Source organism: Orcinus orca, chromosome 20, assembly GCF_937001465.1.
Source record: "Orcinus orca chromosome 20, mOrcOrc1.1, whole genome shotgun sequence".
Lineage (NCBI taxonomy): Eukaryota > Metazoa > Chordata > Mammalia > Artiodactyla > Delphinidae > Orcinus > Orcinus orca.
In genome coordinates, this window is record NC_064578.1 from 21074284 (window position 1) to 21088954 (window position 14671).

Genomic DNA, 14671 nt, shown 5'->3' on the forward strand with positions numbered 1-14671 from the left:
TAATTGAATTTTGCCTGTTTATCTTTACGTAGTCCTTTCCAGTTTATTTTAATCTGTAAGTGCTTCCATCACTCCCTGTCATTGAGGAAATGGAATAATCCTATAATACAGGGTTTCTCAGCCTCAGCATGACTGACGTTTTGAGCAGGATCATTTTTCTTGTGGGGGTTGTCTTATGCGTTACAGGATGTTTAGCAGCATCCCTGGGCTCTACTCACTAGATGCCAGTAGCATCCCCTTGCCAGTTGTGACAACCAAAAACATCTCCAGGTACTGCCAAATGCACCTTGGGGCTAAACTTGCCTCCAACTGAGAACCATTGCTGTAGAGTTTCCCTCAGTCCTCTTAATCTTCTCAAAATTGGATCTTGGATGAGAGTCTTAACCAGATTCAGATTCAATTTTTGTGTTTCTTTTATTCATTGTTAAGACTACTTCCTAGGTGGTGATGTGTACTTCCCCCAGGAGGCACATAATGTCTGTAATTTCTCTTTTTGTGTTGCTAGCCACCAATGATGCCAGTGCCTAGATCCTTTGTAAGGGGTTGCAGGATGTTGATATGCCAATTCTATGATCCCCTAGCCATTGATTTGTGAGAACATCTGTATAAAGAGAAGCCTGCCTCAGCTACAATTTGGGTGCCAGTATGGTCTGAACGGGAAAGGTATGATACAGGTTTTCCATTCTCCTGGAATGCCTTTCACCTAACAGCCAGCCTTTACCATTCTTGCCATTTAGACACACTCTCAACTTTTAAGACCCAATTTATCAAATGAGTTGGGACCAATGTGACCCCTGACATCAATGACCTCATAAGGTCAGCCAGTGCTCCTGTGCTGCTCAGGCTCAGTATGAAACGTATCATGTTGGGCATAATCATTGGTTGTGATTGGTTCCCATGTCCGCTCTCACTAGGAAGTGAGGAAAGACTGTCTCTCACTCTTCCTTCATCTCACTGCCTAGATTTGGACCAGGCAGCCTGGTACCTTGGAAAAAGCACATGCTTGGCAGTGAGACAAAACTGGACAGAAACTCCAAATCTGAAAAGTAGCTGCTGGGTAATTCAAGTGAGACACTCAAAGTTTGGGGGCTTCAGTGTATTACTTGTCAAAATATTAAAAGTAAGATCTCACAGACTTGCTTTTCAGGATCAAGTCATTTGGAACAGTGCTCATGGGAGACACATTCACTACAAGTATACGGTGTGCTTTCCTATGAAAAAAGTATGTCCTATTTAAGGAACACTTACTATGGGCCATGCTCTACTACGTGTGCCCCTTGTGTGCCTTCTCATTTGATCCCCCTGCAGTGCCCCTATCCTGTGTGGTAGGTGAAGAAAATGAGGTTTACCACAGTCAAGTGGCCTGTCCAAAACTTCCAAGATGATGGTGGGTTGACTCTAGACTAAACTCAGACCTTCCTGATGCTAAAATCCATTCTGTTATCCACTGTGCATCCTGCCTTTAACTGGGTGTTAAGCTTTGAATGAATGGATGGATGAATAAATGACTGGATATAAGAAGATGATGCTAGAAGTTTATTATCAAATAATTCTTTCTCCCCAGAGGGCCTCTTTTTCCTGAAATTCAGTTAAATCTGGGCTTTTCATTTCACATTAGGGTTGAGGCAAGAAGGAGCGGAGCCGTGATTTGGGTGTGGATGTTGGGGGACAGTAGCATGTCAGGTCCCGTCTGGCTCCTGTGACTGTCCGTTGGTATGGTTTGCATGGTTCTCACCTGTGCTCACACACTGCCTAGCACTTTTTTCTAACCAACTCTTCCCCCTCTTATGATGAGAGGCTCACTGGTCTACACAGTCCTCTTGGCAGCATAGTGCCCTGGGTGAGGCCTATGTCCCTGCCTCTTCCTTTCTACACAGCTATTACCTGTTAAAGGGGGAGTTTCCTAGTTGTCACCTGGGCAGACAGTGGAGCTGGGAACCTGGCCAGATGTCAGGGTGCCACTAGAAGGAATTTAAGCCGGCATGGCCCAGGAAGCTGAGCCTTCTTGAAAAGGATGTGGGTGGACAAGCAGCCCTATGGTTTCCTCCAGGGGGTGGGGATCTCCTGTCCACAGCCTCTGAGTGGGACCTCATCCAAGTGGGAAGGGGAGAGACTGTTAGGTGAACTCCCACTGAAATGGGAAGCTGCAGCACCGGGTGTGGTGCGCGGACCAGAGCGGGTCATCGGCACCTCTCTCTTCTTTGTCCCCCTCCCTGTCGGGAATGCTACATGGACTTCGTGTGACATTTCCTGGAACCCATTCTGTGTTCACACTACAAGTCACATCTATGTTTTCAATACAAATTGATTTCAGAACACATTAGTAAACTATACAGCTATTTGAAATCAAGTTTTATTTCAGAATATATTCAGAGTGAAGATTTTTGAGTTATACGATGCCTTTATGGTTTGGAGAATACAAAAAAAAAAAAAAAAGTGCCCAGGCTCCCTTTGGGATGTTCTGGGTTTTGATCTAGCAGATAACATTCTACTCTGATAGTCATCCACCATTTTGATCGGCTCTATTGTACTGCATTGTATTGCAATCGATAGCAGATACTCTCCCTACCTATCTTGTGTGACCCATCCTAGCATTACTATTATACTGAGTGACTCATCTTTGCAATACCATTAAATTTTCATATCAATTTTTAGGATATGTAGTTTGATGGATCAATTTAAGTATTTAAAAGAAATAATAGAATAGTGAATAAAGAGAGGCGTGTATTTGCAGTATTATCCAATATGAAATATATTCAATATATAAAAATTATATATATGTGCATTTTCATATATAGAAGCAAATCATTTGAGAGATGAGTTTTACTAAGAAAATACAATACAGTTCTATCTGGCAAGGATTTATGGAGGAATTATTATATCCCGGGCTCTGCCATTCCATAAAGTGCTGGAGATACAAAGATGAATAAAGTAGGACACCTGTCCTAATGGAGGTCATGGTACATCCGGGAGCCAGGCATGTGAAGACACAAACATAAAGGAAAAAAAAATCACAAAATAAAGAATGGACAAATTAAACTGCCAACTTATGTACATCAAAAATATCATAAGTGGACTTCCCTGGTGGCACAGCGGTTAAGAATCCGCCTGCCAATGCAGGGGACACGGGTTCGAGCCCTGGTCCGGGAAGATCCCACATGCCACAAAGCAACTAAGCCCGTGCGCCACAGCTACTGAGCCTGTGCTCTAGAGCCCGCAAGCCACAACTACTGAGCCCATGTGCCACAACTACTGAAGCCCGCGCGCCTAGAGCCCGTGCTCCGCAACAAGAGAAGCCACCGCAATGAGAAGCCCGTGCACGGCAACAAAGAGTAGCCCCTGCTCGCCACAACTAGAGAAAGCCCGTGCACAGCAACGGAGACCCAACACAGCCAAAAATAAATAAATTTATTTTTTAAAAAAATCATAAGCAAAATTATGACTAAAGAGCAAATCTGGGACATACTCAAAACTAATATGATCTAAAGAAGCATTTTAATATTTGAATAAACAGCTCTTGCAAGTGGATAAGAAAAAAATACCATCACCCCAATGGAAAACAGGGGAAAGACCTAATCATACAGTTCCCAGAATTGTATGTGTGACTGTACACACACACACACACACACACACATACACACAAACATAAAAAAAATTCAACTGTGTTGCTATTTCAAAGAAAGAGAAATTGAAGCAACTATGCATTTACACCTTTTACAATAATATATGGGTGGAGCAGTTGCTACCATGACGGGACAGAGGAGTGTAACAGCCATTTCCACCCTACTGGTGGGTGTGTTAATTAAAACATATCTTCTGGGGCTTCCCTGGTGGCGCAGTGGTGGAGAGTCCGCCTGCCGATGCAGGGGACGCGGGTTTGTGCCCCGGTCTGGGAGGGTCCCACATGCCGCGGAGCGGCTGGGCCCGTGGGCCATGGCCGCTGGGCCTGCGCTTCCGGGGCCTGTGCTCCGCAATGGGAGAGGCCGCAACAGTGAGAGGCCCGCGTACCGCAAAAAAAAACAAAAAAACAAAAAAACAAAAAAAAAAAGAAAAAAACATATCTTCTGGAGAATAATCTGCAATATGTACATAGAGCTTTAAAATATCATCTCTTTTGTCCCAGCAGTTTTACTTGTAAGCATCCCTCCTAAGAGAATACACAGGTATATAGACAGAGATTAATGCACAATTAAGTTTTCTTAATTAAGAAAAAATTAAAACTACTGAATAGCCCAACAGTAGGAGGTTGAATGGTTATATAATCTGTTGTCCATCCTGACAGGCAATTACACTACTGTTAAAAGAGGGTTCCCTGGGCTTCCCTGGTGGCGCAGTGGTTGAGGGTCCACCTGCTGATGCAGGGGACACGGGTTCGTGCCCCGGTCCGAGAAGATCCCACATGCCGCGGAGCGGCTAGGCCCGTGAGCCATGGCCTCTAAGCCTGCGCGTCCGGAGCCTGTGCTCCTCAACGGGAGAGGCCACAACAGTGAGAGGCCCACATACCGCAAAAAAATAAAATAAAAAATAAAAAAATAAAGAGGGTTCCTGAAGAACGTTTAGCAGTGGTGAGGTCAGGTGCAGTAGAAGAAAGATCTCAATTGTGTTTAAAAATAGGGGAAAGTAGCGGAAGGAAATGTTTATTTTCTCATCTATACATTTTATTTCTCAAAATTTTGACACTGAGTATGCATTATCTGGTAATTTAAAAATATCAATAAGTAAAACCTAAGAACTGAATTGATAATCATAATGCAATGTGAGTTGAGAATTATACAAAGGAAAGAAAGGTTTCCAGGAGATTGATCCGTTAATTCCACTTGATAAGTCAGGCAGAGAAAGCTGGAGAAAAGAGACGGATTTTAAAGACTGAGACATAATTTACCCTGTGGGAAAGGGAAAGAAGTTCATTTTGGGACCTCCAGGAGCATGTGTTGTGCAAATGACAGAAGCATAAACACCTGGCATGTTGAAGGGATGAAATTGATCTGGTGTGACTGGACCATGCACTTTGCAAGGCACAGGGCTCAGCTGAATCAAGAAAGGTAAGAGATGCCAGGCTGTAAAAGGGTTTCCATTTTCAGGCCATGCTAAGGAGTTTAAGCATCAAAACCTAACCACAGAGTCTGGAAGACTCACAGCTGAATGCTGATTGGAAAAGACACACATACACACACAGAGTAAGATAAATTTCATAACACAAATCAAAGTAAAAGCATACATATAAATATATGTACAAATGCTTTTCAGAAAACATCTTGGGGAGGGGGTAAAAAAATCAGTGTTTTCTCTATGATAAAATTCAAAGAAAACCACGGTAGGAAAAGAATTACCATACTTAAAAATACTGTTTTTTTCCCATCGTTAACTCTTCCCTGTCCTTCAAGGCTTCCCAGCCTTCAATAAATCTGTTGGAGAGGCTATTCCTGAGCAACTCTTCCCATAGCAGCTGTTCCTTCCTCCTGGTTATCTATTAGTGATCACTAGTTAGATTGTAGACTTCATACAGACAGTGAAGAGACCTATGGTACATGCCATTGTATCCCCAGCACCTAGTAAACAGAGCATGCTTATACTCCAATAAAGATGTTAAAAAAAAAAAAAAAAGTAAAAGAAACAAAACGCAGAACTAAGAAAGGAAAGGTTAGTGACCAGTTAGGGTAAGTCTAAATTTAAATTTACTCAAAAATAGAGTAATACTATTTTGATTACTGTAACTTTGAAATATAATCTTTCTCGAGATTTAAAACAAAAACAAAAACACAGCATGCTCAGTCACAGTGCCCACCTGAATGAATTCACCATGCCCCTGCATGTGAAAGGCTTTATCAGCATTCATGAGGCTGGCTACTTCTGTAACTTCTCATGACTCAGACCACTCCTAGTTTAGGAATAAATGCAGGCATGCTGGAACGGGGTGATAGCACCTTTTATACACATATGGGTGTTCATTTTGAAATTGTTTTTAAGCTTGGAGACAAAGAGTGGCTAGATAACACTTTGCTTGTGGTTAGGCAGTCAGAAGCCCTGGGCTTCTGCCACAGAGGCTTCTCATTTAGCCTCTGCCACAGATTCCCCAAATGGTATTATTGATAGTTTTGCTTTGTTCCTTCAGTTTTCCCCCCTGTGCTAAGAGGCTCTGAACTTCCTCTGAGTGGCTGATTCTAGCATCCCACCACAGGAGCATTTATTGCTTACCTACCTCATGATCTCTAGTGCAAAGTACAGCAGGAAGCAGCAGCTGATAAATGCTTGATGGCTTGTTCATCAAAATGTCTGTTAGAGGGCTTCCCTGGTGGCGCAGTGGTTGGGAGTCCGCCTGCCGATGCAGGGGACGCCGGTTCGTGCCCCGGTCTGGGAAGATCCCACATGCTGCGGAGCGGTTGGGCCCGTGAGCCATGGCCGCTGAGCCTGCGCGTCCGGAGCCTGCGCGTCCGGAGCCTGTGCTCCGCAACAGGAGAGACCACAGCGGTGAGGGGCCCAAGTACTAAAAAAGAAAAAAAAAAAAAAGTCTGTTAGATTAGAATTCTTTACATTTTGAGACTGATAACACCATCCTATAAAGTTTCTGGGAAGTTCTTGAAGAAAATATCTGTTTCTTCCAGTGTGACGGGATTTTTTACAACTGTACTTCAGTGGGAGAGTCCATGGTTTCCTCTGGGGACTCTCTATCCCTTTATTAGGGTAATAGCATAATATGAAACACAGTTAGCCCTCTGTATCCACTGCATTCATGGATTCAAACAACTGCAGATCAAAAGTACTTGGAAAACAATTCCAGAAAGTTCCAGAATTCAAAGCTTGAATTTGCTGCATGCTAGCAACTATTTACATAGCATCCACGTTGTATTTACAACTATTTACATAGCATTTACATTATATTAGGTATTATAAGTAACCTAGAGATGATTTAAAGCATATAGAAGGGTGTCTGTAGATTATATGCAAAATCTGCACCATTTTATACAAGGGACTTGAGCATCCATGGATTTTGGTATCCGCAGGTGGGGCTCCTGGAACCAGTCCCCCTCAGATACCAAGGGACAACTGCAGTGTTTCTGCTGATGCTAATACTGAAGGTATTCTATCCCCACTGATATATTAAGTGTTCCTGCTGCCACCAGGAACACCGATGTATCACATGTCTCAAGCAGAAGGCAGAGGTTTTGAGCTCAATAAATATATTCATATTTACTCCATAGCAGGGGTCTGTGCATTGTTTTTCTACACATGGAAACAGCAGAGTGAGGGCAAGAAACTGTGAAGTCTTGTAGACAAACACCATCGCAGATTTAGCTCCCTTGATTTCACTCTCAGTGTTGGGGAGATTCCTTTGACTTTATATATTGTCAGGATATATATCTATATCTAGGGATAGACATGGAAGCGATTTCCAGAAGAATGAACAGACGACGCCGTAAGTTGCTTTCAGTGATAATGCATCTCCTGGGGGTGGGGGTTTCTCAAGCAAGTTTCTCAAGCAAGTCCGCGAATCAGAGGATCAACATAATTGCCACCTCCTGCTTCAGAAACACTTGAACTAAATGTCTCTGTGTTTCCATACCTGTGAATGATGTGGACGTGGGTGTGAAGCACACAGAGAACGTACAGATGCATTTCTGGCCAACGTAAATTGAAGTGAAAATATTTGAGAAGAGTAGGCTTTATCCTTGATAGGAAGAGGTAAGATGCTGCAAAGTCTTGAAGATGAATAGAAGAGAGAACTATATAATGTTAAAGCTGTTTTATCTGTCCCATCAAATATGTGGGAAGCTTGATATTGCTGAGTTCTATAGCTGTCTAATGACTTAGTATTTAATTTAAAAGGATTTCCTCCTTTAAGCGTGTGGGTTGATTGTAAAAACCTGTACACTTCCTTTTAAGGTACCTCATAATTCACTTTCTTCATTGTCTTGACTGCAAGCTTGTTAGGATACTGTGTGGGTGAGATGTAGCATTTACTAATTTTATTTTTCCTTTCTTTTCTCAGTTGCCATTGTGTTTTTGCATTTGAGTACCACCTGTATAATCAGCCTATGCAATAGCTTCAGTTTCATCGTTATCATCCTCTTTACATTAAATTTCCACTTTTCCGCCACAGGCGCCTTATGGTAAAAAAAAAAACAAACACATTTTCTTCTGGAGCCAAGAAAGGAAGTACACACGTGTAATGAGCTTCTGTATCGTGCCAGGCTCTTTGCTCCATTAGCTCATTTTACCCCTGTGTAATCATCAATAAAGATGCTTATACCCATTTTTTCCTCAGATAAGAAAACTGACATTTAAAGGGATTAAGTGATTTTCAGGTGTTCATATGTTGGAATGGAAGTTACACCTGCCGGTGGCTTTACTTCTTCGTGACCTTTGCATAGAGTGTTTGCTGAGGAATAAGAGCCTACGGGATATTTTTTTCCACTTAGAAATAACGTGGTGTTATGGAAAGTGTACGGAATGTGCAGTCAGGCAGGTCTGGGTCCCACTTATACTCCTGATTCTCCCTAGATGCCTGTTGGAGATTGGTTAGACTCTCTTGAGTCTTTGTTGCGCCTTAAAAAATGGGGTTGGCCAGAGCTCTCTTTCCATGTGTCTGCAGGATTAGAAATACCACTCTCCCAGGATGGGCTGGATCAGAGGGAGCTATTCTTCTCTCTCTCTTTTTTTTTTTTTTTTTCTCCACCCATCCTCCGTTTTTTCAGTCTGTGAGCCATTGATGGAGGTTATTGATGGCTTCTCCAGGTGGAAAAGCAGCTCAGTGAGCCCCAGAGAAGGAGGGTTTTCTTTTTTGGTCTGTCGGCATCACCCTGTAAAAGAGAAAAGAAGAAGCAAAGACAGCCATGCCTTTCAAGCCAGGATACAGGAATTGGAAGAGGGGTTTGTAGGCGATAAATCAAAGAAAATAGTCTAGAATTGGTACAAACGAAATTTGAGCTTAACAAGTGCTGGAGTGGTGAGGCGGGATTTGTGCTCCTCTAGCTGAAACGCAAGTACTGTACCTCCAGGGGGAAGGCAGCTTGTTGGCAAATTCTCGGAGGCACAGCAGTACTAATCTCATCCTGCCTGGGATCGGGGACTCATAGCCTTTCTCAAAGGCAGAGCTCTAGGCAGTCAGTCAATGCCCCTTCTTTCCCGGCACACCTCCCTTACCAAAAATATCAGGTACTGTGTACTGAGCCCCACCACAAACCGGGCGCTCGACTACAACAGGGGAAAATTACAAACAAGTGTATATCCATGGAGCTCCTTATTAATGTTCAACTTCTTGGGTGTTTTTTTGGACTTTGGGAAAGGTAATGTTATTGTTTGTGTATCATACAAAAGTACATATATATGAATTATCTCACAGCAACAATTTAACCTTCATGACAGTCCCCTAATCATGTACATTTTGTAGATGAGACCGCCTGTTCAGAGAGGTTAAACAGCTGCCTCAAGGTCACACAGCTATTTGGGACACAGCTGGTCCATTCAGTGCCATGTGGTCTACACTGGCTTTGCAGTAGCACCTTGTCCAGGGACAGTATCCTGGGAGCATCAGGCTGTGCCCGTTTCATCAAAGGAGATAAATCTGCAGGGCTGTATTGCTTGTTAGAGGTAGATTCTCCTGAAATACCCTTTTAGCTATACCGTGAAAGCCAGTGATTCAAAGATCCTTGCCAAAGGATCATCATAAATCCTGTTTAGACAGAGAAATCCCTGAAGGAAGAAAGGTTCTTTGCAGTGGCCCACAGCCTGGAGCAATAGTGTCCAGAAGAGGGAAATTTGCAACAATGCTTGAATGAGAGCCAAGGGGCTTGTTTACATGGGCAGGGGCACAGATGGCCCCATAAGTAGGATTTGATGAAGAGTGCCCCTCCCCCCACAGGAGAGTGGGTAAGGGCTTTTGGACAGTGCTGCTGAGTGGCCACTGTCACATGTGGATTCTTATAATCCTTGGCCTGAGTTGCTATGTCTCATTCAGAGACAAGCAAGCTTGTCTGATATTCTGTCCCAGACCTTGGTGAAAATTAAAGGCGTGGCTGACAGCCATTTCTTCCAGTCTTCTCTTCTCCATCCTTTTAGTCTAGTGAGGCTGGCAGACCAGTCTGGCAGTACACACCCCCCAAATGGTGGAGAGATGAGCAGATCACCAGACACACAAGCTTTTCCTTCTGTGAAATCAGTCTGCTCGTGTTTGCCAGGATCCACCACGTGTAGGACACAGTGCTCTGTGCTACAGGGTGTGGGATACGAGGGAGGAGAACGGCGAACTTTGTGTGTGAGTGTGTGTGTGTGTGTGTGTGTGTTTAGGGGTGCTTTCTTCCTTTTGAAAGGATATTTCCAGGTACATGCATTTTAATAAAAAATATATTAACCATTTCTTCCACCCAAGGATGGAAGATGCTTTAATATCACCATAATAAGTTTTGGATTATTCTGTATAACAATTAGGAAAGGCTTATACAGAAAAATACTATTTTGAACACACACCTTCTGAGACAGGGTTGGACTTGGAAACAGAGGTGAAAGTTACACACAGCGTACATCCATGGGAGCTTCTTATTGATGTTTAACTGCTTGGGTGCTTTTTTTGGACTTCAGGAAAAGTAATGTTATTTTTCATGCGTCGTACATAAATCTATATGAATTATCTCACAGCAACAATCCTATAAGGTAGACTCCATTAGTATCACATTCCAAATTTTAAAAAAAAGAAGGTTCAGAGCAGTTAAGTCACATGCCTGAGGTCACACAGCTAATATGTGAAGGAACCGTCACCTGGACCCCAGGTTACTAAGTCCAAAGCACCTGTGTTCTTGCTCCTCCCTGGAATTTTATGGAAGGGCAGTGAGAGAGTTAATTCGGGCATGTCGAAGGAGTGCTGCTTTATTACTGTCATCAGCAACTTAGTCCCTACGGAGCCTGGGTGTTTTTGCAGTGCTAACTGATGCACACCCCCATCCTGTCCTTTGTGACATTCCTGTGCCTGCTTCCACAGCCAGGCAGAGGAACAAGGGAAATAGGAAGTTAAATGAACTCCCCAAAGGGCAGTCACCAGAAGTCAATGGGTATTTGCTTTATTCTATTTGTTTGATTTAGAACAAAACAAAACAACGAATGTTCCCTGCCTCTGGGTCCAAGGACTTAGCAGCAGATTTAACAACAGAGGTTCCCATGAATAATGAAAGAATTTCCAAGTTGTCTGAAAATGACCATGACATCAAAGAGACACACCAAAATGAAGCTCAGGTGTTTACTTCCTTTCCCAAGTGACCCAAGCCTCAGCAGCATCATATCCATCACCTGGGCTCTTATTAGATATGCAGGGCCTCGGCCCCCTTGCCCACACCTGCTGGAGCAGAACTACATTCTACTACTGTCCCCAGGTGACTTGCCCAGTACCTCCCAGCCAAGGCCAGGGCCAGGATGAAGTGAGGGAGTCACTCAACAGGGTCTAAAATGTGAGTGCCCCAAAATGCAGTGATCAACATGAGCAATTATTTAATGCAATATTTTAAAAATATTTTTAAAAAGTTTTAAAGGTAGCTGAACATCTGCAGTATTCTCCTTTCTGGATCCTTGGGGGAGAGGGCAGGAGAAAAGGCTAGAGAAGGTCTGGGAGTTTTGATTTCTTGTTTTCTCTAGATAGTCTGAGTTTTCAGCAACAGAAATTGCATTGAGTTGTTTCTATTTTGGTCTGCATACCTCTATATTATTGGATTTTCCATAACTGTAATTATACACAAAGAATGTACCATTATAACCTGAACATTTAAGTTCCAAGTTCAGTTCGACTGCCGAACATAGATCATACTAATGACGATGATAATGATCACAGTAAGTAGGTAACGTTTATCGAGGCCTTGCTGTATGCTAAGTGCGTTACATGAATGAACTTATTTCATTTTTACAAGAACCCTATGAGGGAGGTACCGTTTTTATCTCCACTTTAGAGATGAGGAGATGGAGGGATACAGAAGTTAGGTAGCTTGTCTGAGGTTGTCCAGTTCGTAGTAACTACAGGAGGACGAATTCAGATCCAGGCAACTCGCTCCAGAGACTGCTCTCTTTACTGCTTTACAAATCTACAAATAAAATGTGAAAAATGAATTTATATGGTATCCAAAGTTATAAAGCAAATTTATGCACGCTTTTATTCCTTCAGTGTGCAAGTATTAGGTTGCCAAGTGTCTTTTTATTTTGAAAATGTCCCTTTTTACATTTGTTTATGTTAAAATGCTCTTTAATAAAACAATGAAATGAGAGTAATAGACGATAGTAGTTGCCTTTTAAAAATGTCCATAAAGTTTTGGCTGCCATTTTCTTTTTAATTAAGCCAGGAGTGGGTTGGGGAGAAGATGCTTTTTAGTTGGAGGGAAGACAAATATTTCAGGGTCCTCCTTGCTATGCCGGCAGCACCTATGAGCCCAAGTGGGCCCCATGTGGCCCTGCCCCGCCCCGTCTTTGCTTCTGCTGCAGCCCCTGCTCTTGCCTCTCCGGATGGTGTCTGTGTGGAACTCATTAGCAGTGGGTGTGTGTCTCGCCACAGTGGCTCATTCTCAGGGCTGCCAGCAATGCCAGGGATCGGGGCCGCCTCTCTGGCTGTCCTGGGAGGCTGCCTCTCTGGGCTGTCCAGTACAAAGCTGGGCTGCACCCTCTCATGGCCCTGCAGACTTTGGTGTCCCCACAGGAGGTGTCCTAAGATCGAGGAGGAAAGGTGCCTTGGAGATGGCATTGTCACCACCGGATCCTGCCTCTCAAGGAAGACTCTAGGTGGCCAGCTGCAGCTCGGTGACCTTCGCGGTGGTGGAGTGAGTAGGCACTGGATTTAATGCGCCTGGCCTCTCCATCTGCCAGCCCGGGGGGGAAGATGCCAGCGACACTGGCCGGCCTGGATGAGGGACAGGAATAGTGGCACAGAGATCCCAGCAAAGGGAACTGGCTTTTGTGGACACAAGCTCAGTGCCGTTTTATGTATGCCTTGCCCACGCTGTTGCAGCTGTCCCCTCCGTACCTCTCCGTATGCTGTGCACTGTTTCTATACCTGCTACTCATGTCCTGACCTCCATACGATTCAGGGTTTGTTTTTAATTCTGGCTTGGGCGTTGCAGCTGCCAAAGCCAAGGCTCGAGGCTCAGCCTGGACTGTTGATCCTATGTTAGGAGTTTCCGAAAGTTTGTTTTGGCCCAGCTGTGAGAGAACTGACGTGGGCTGGGCCCCGTTGCCAGATTGTGGTGCCTGGGGACATGCACTTGGGGCATTCTTTCCATCTCTGTCTTTGTCTGGTCTCCTCCTCATTAAATCTTCCTGGGTCTGTGGAGCTGACTACCAATTGGTGCCTGACCTACTTACAGGGAGCCACCACGTTCCCCTTTACTCATCATAATAAATGGATCATAACGGCTGGTTCACTGTGATTCAAAGTGGACTCTTATTTTAGAGTCATTTCTACCTCCTTGGGGTGTGTATTTCTGCATGTGCATACATACATGTATTCATGTGTGTGGATGCACGTACATCCAGGTGTGCGGGTGCGGGTGCGTGCTGTGCAGCTGCCTGAATGAAGGCTGGCGCTTTCCATTGCTATGTTGGGATTTTGCTTTTGGACAGCAGTCCCGTTGCTTTGTATCGAAGACTAGTTAAAGGGCTCGCTGTTTTCCCTGCGTCCACCCCCTTTCATTTTCTACTTGGAGCACTTTCTCTCAAGCCCGGGTGCTCACATTTTCTGCTCTTGGTGTCAGCTCTGTTTGCCTCTCTTCTGCCAAAGGGCACCATGGAGTTACTCAAAGGACCTTTTGAACTGTTTGTTCAATGAATGAAGAGCTCATTCGGGACAGTTACTGGGACAGCACATGCTTCCAACTGGTCCCTGACTCATGCCTTTTGGCTTCTGCCTCTGCTGATCTCAGAAGCCACATGGGATGTTGGTTTTGTCGGTGTATCCCGGTGTCTGACCTTTTCAACACCATTTTATCATGCATTTTGAAAGATACTTTCCCCCTAACAAACTGCATTTATAAAGTAACAACCAATCTGTGTTCTCATTTTTAATTAATCATATATACATACTTGTCAATCAGAGTTTCCAATCAGTATGAGTTAATCAGAGTTAATATTTATTTATTTACCAAGCACCTTCTATATGGCTGACCTATGCCAGGTGCTGGGGATAGAAAATTGAACAAGATTAGCAGGAGTCTTAGTGGGAGTTTCCAATATATAATATTCCTGTTAACTCATCATTTTAATTTGGGTAAAATTTACTGAGCGCCCTTTGTGTGTTTGGAGTGGTGCCGAGTCCTCGAGTGTATCACCTCTTTACCTGCTCAGAGCGACCCGGTGAGTTAGGCATTAGAGACACACCACTTTTCACGTGAGGAAACTGACAAGAGTTACAGAGTTGAGTCATTCGCTCCAGGTCACACATTTAATTACAAGGCAGAGGATTTGAACTCAGGATTATAATACTCTAAAGCTTTCCCATGGATATTTCAGTCACCAACTCCCTGAATTCCTTCCTTTTCTTTTCTACTGGGTAGGTGTTTGCTTTTGTGGGCAGGAGAGTGCCCTATGTTTTCTCCATGTTCTACTGCTTCTAGTTTAGGATTTTCCCCTCAGTTTTACTGAGATATAATTGACATATAACATTGTACTAGTCCAAGGTGTACAATATAATGATTTGATATAAGTATACATT

At 43.7% G+C, this 14671-nt stretch overlaps 1 protein-coding gene across 4 annotated transcripts in view; it reads left to right on the forward strand.

Annotated features, from left to right (window-relative positions):
- The window catches only part of CDH11 (cadherin 11), a 145068-nt gene that overhangs the window by 31821 nt on the left and 98576 nt on the right, over positions 1-14671 (forward strand). The window contains exon 1 of one of the 4 annotated variants that reach the window (XM_049702888.1): positions 12633-12785. The exons of the other annotated variants lie outside the window; for them this stretch is intronic. The gene's annotated coding sequence lies outside the window, so the exon portion shown is untranslated. Of the gene's footprint in view, positions 1-12632; positions 12786-14671 lie in introns of those variants that run through there. 4 annotated transcript variants of the gene reach the window in all.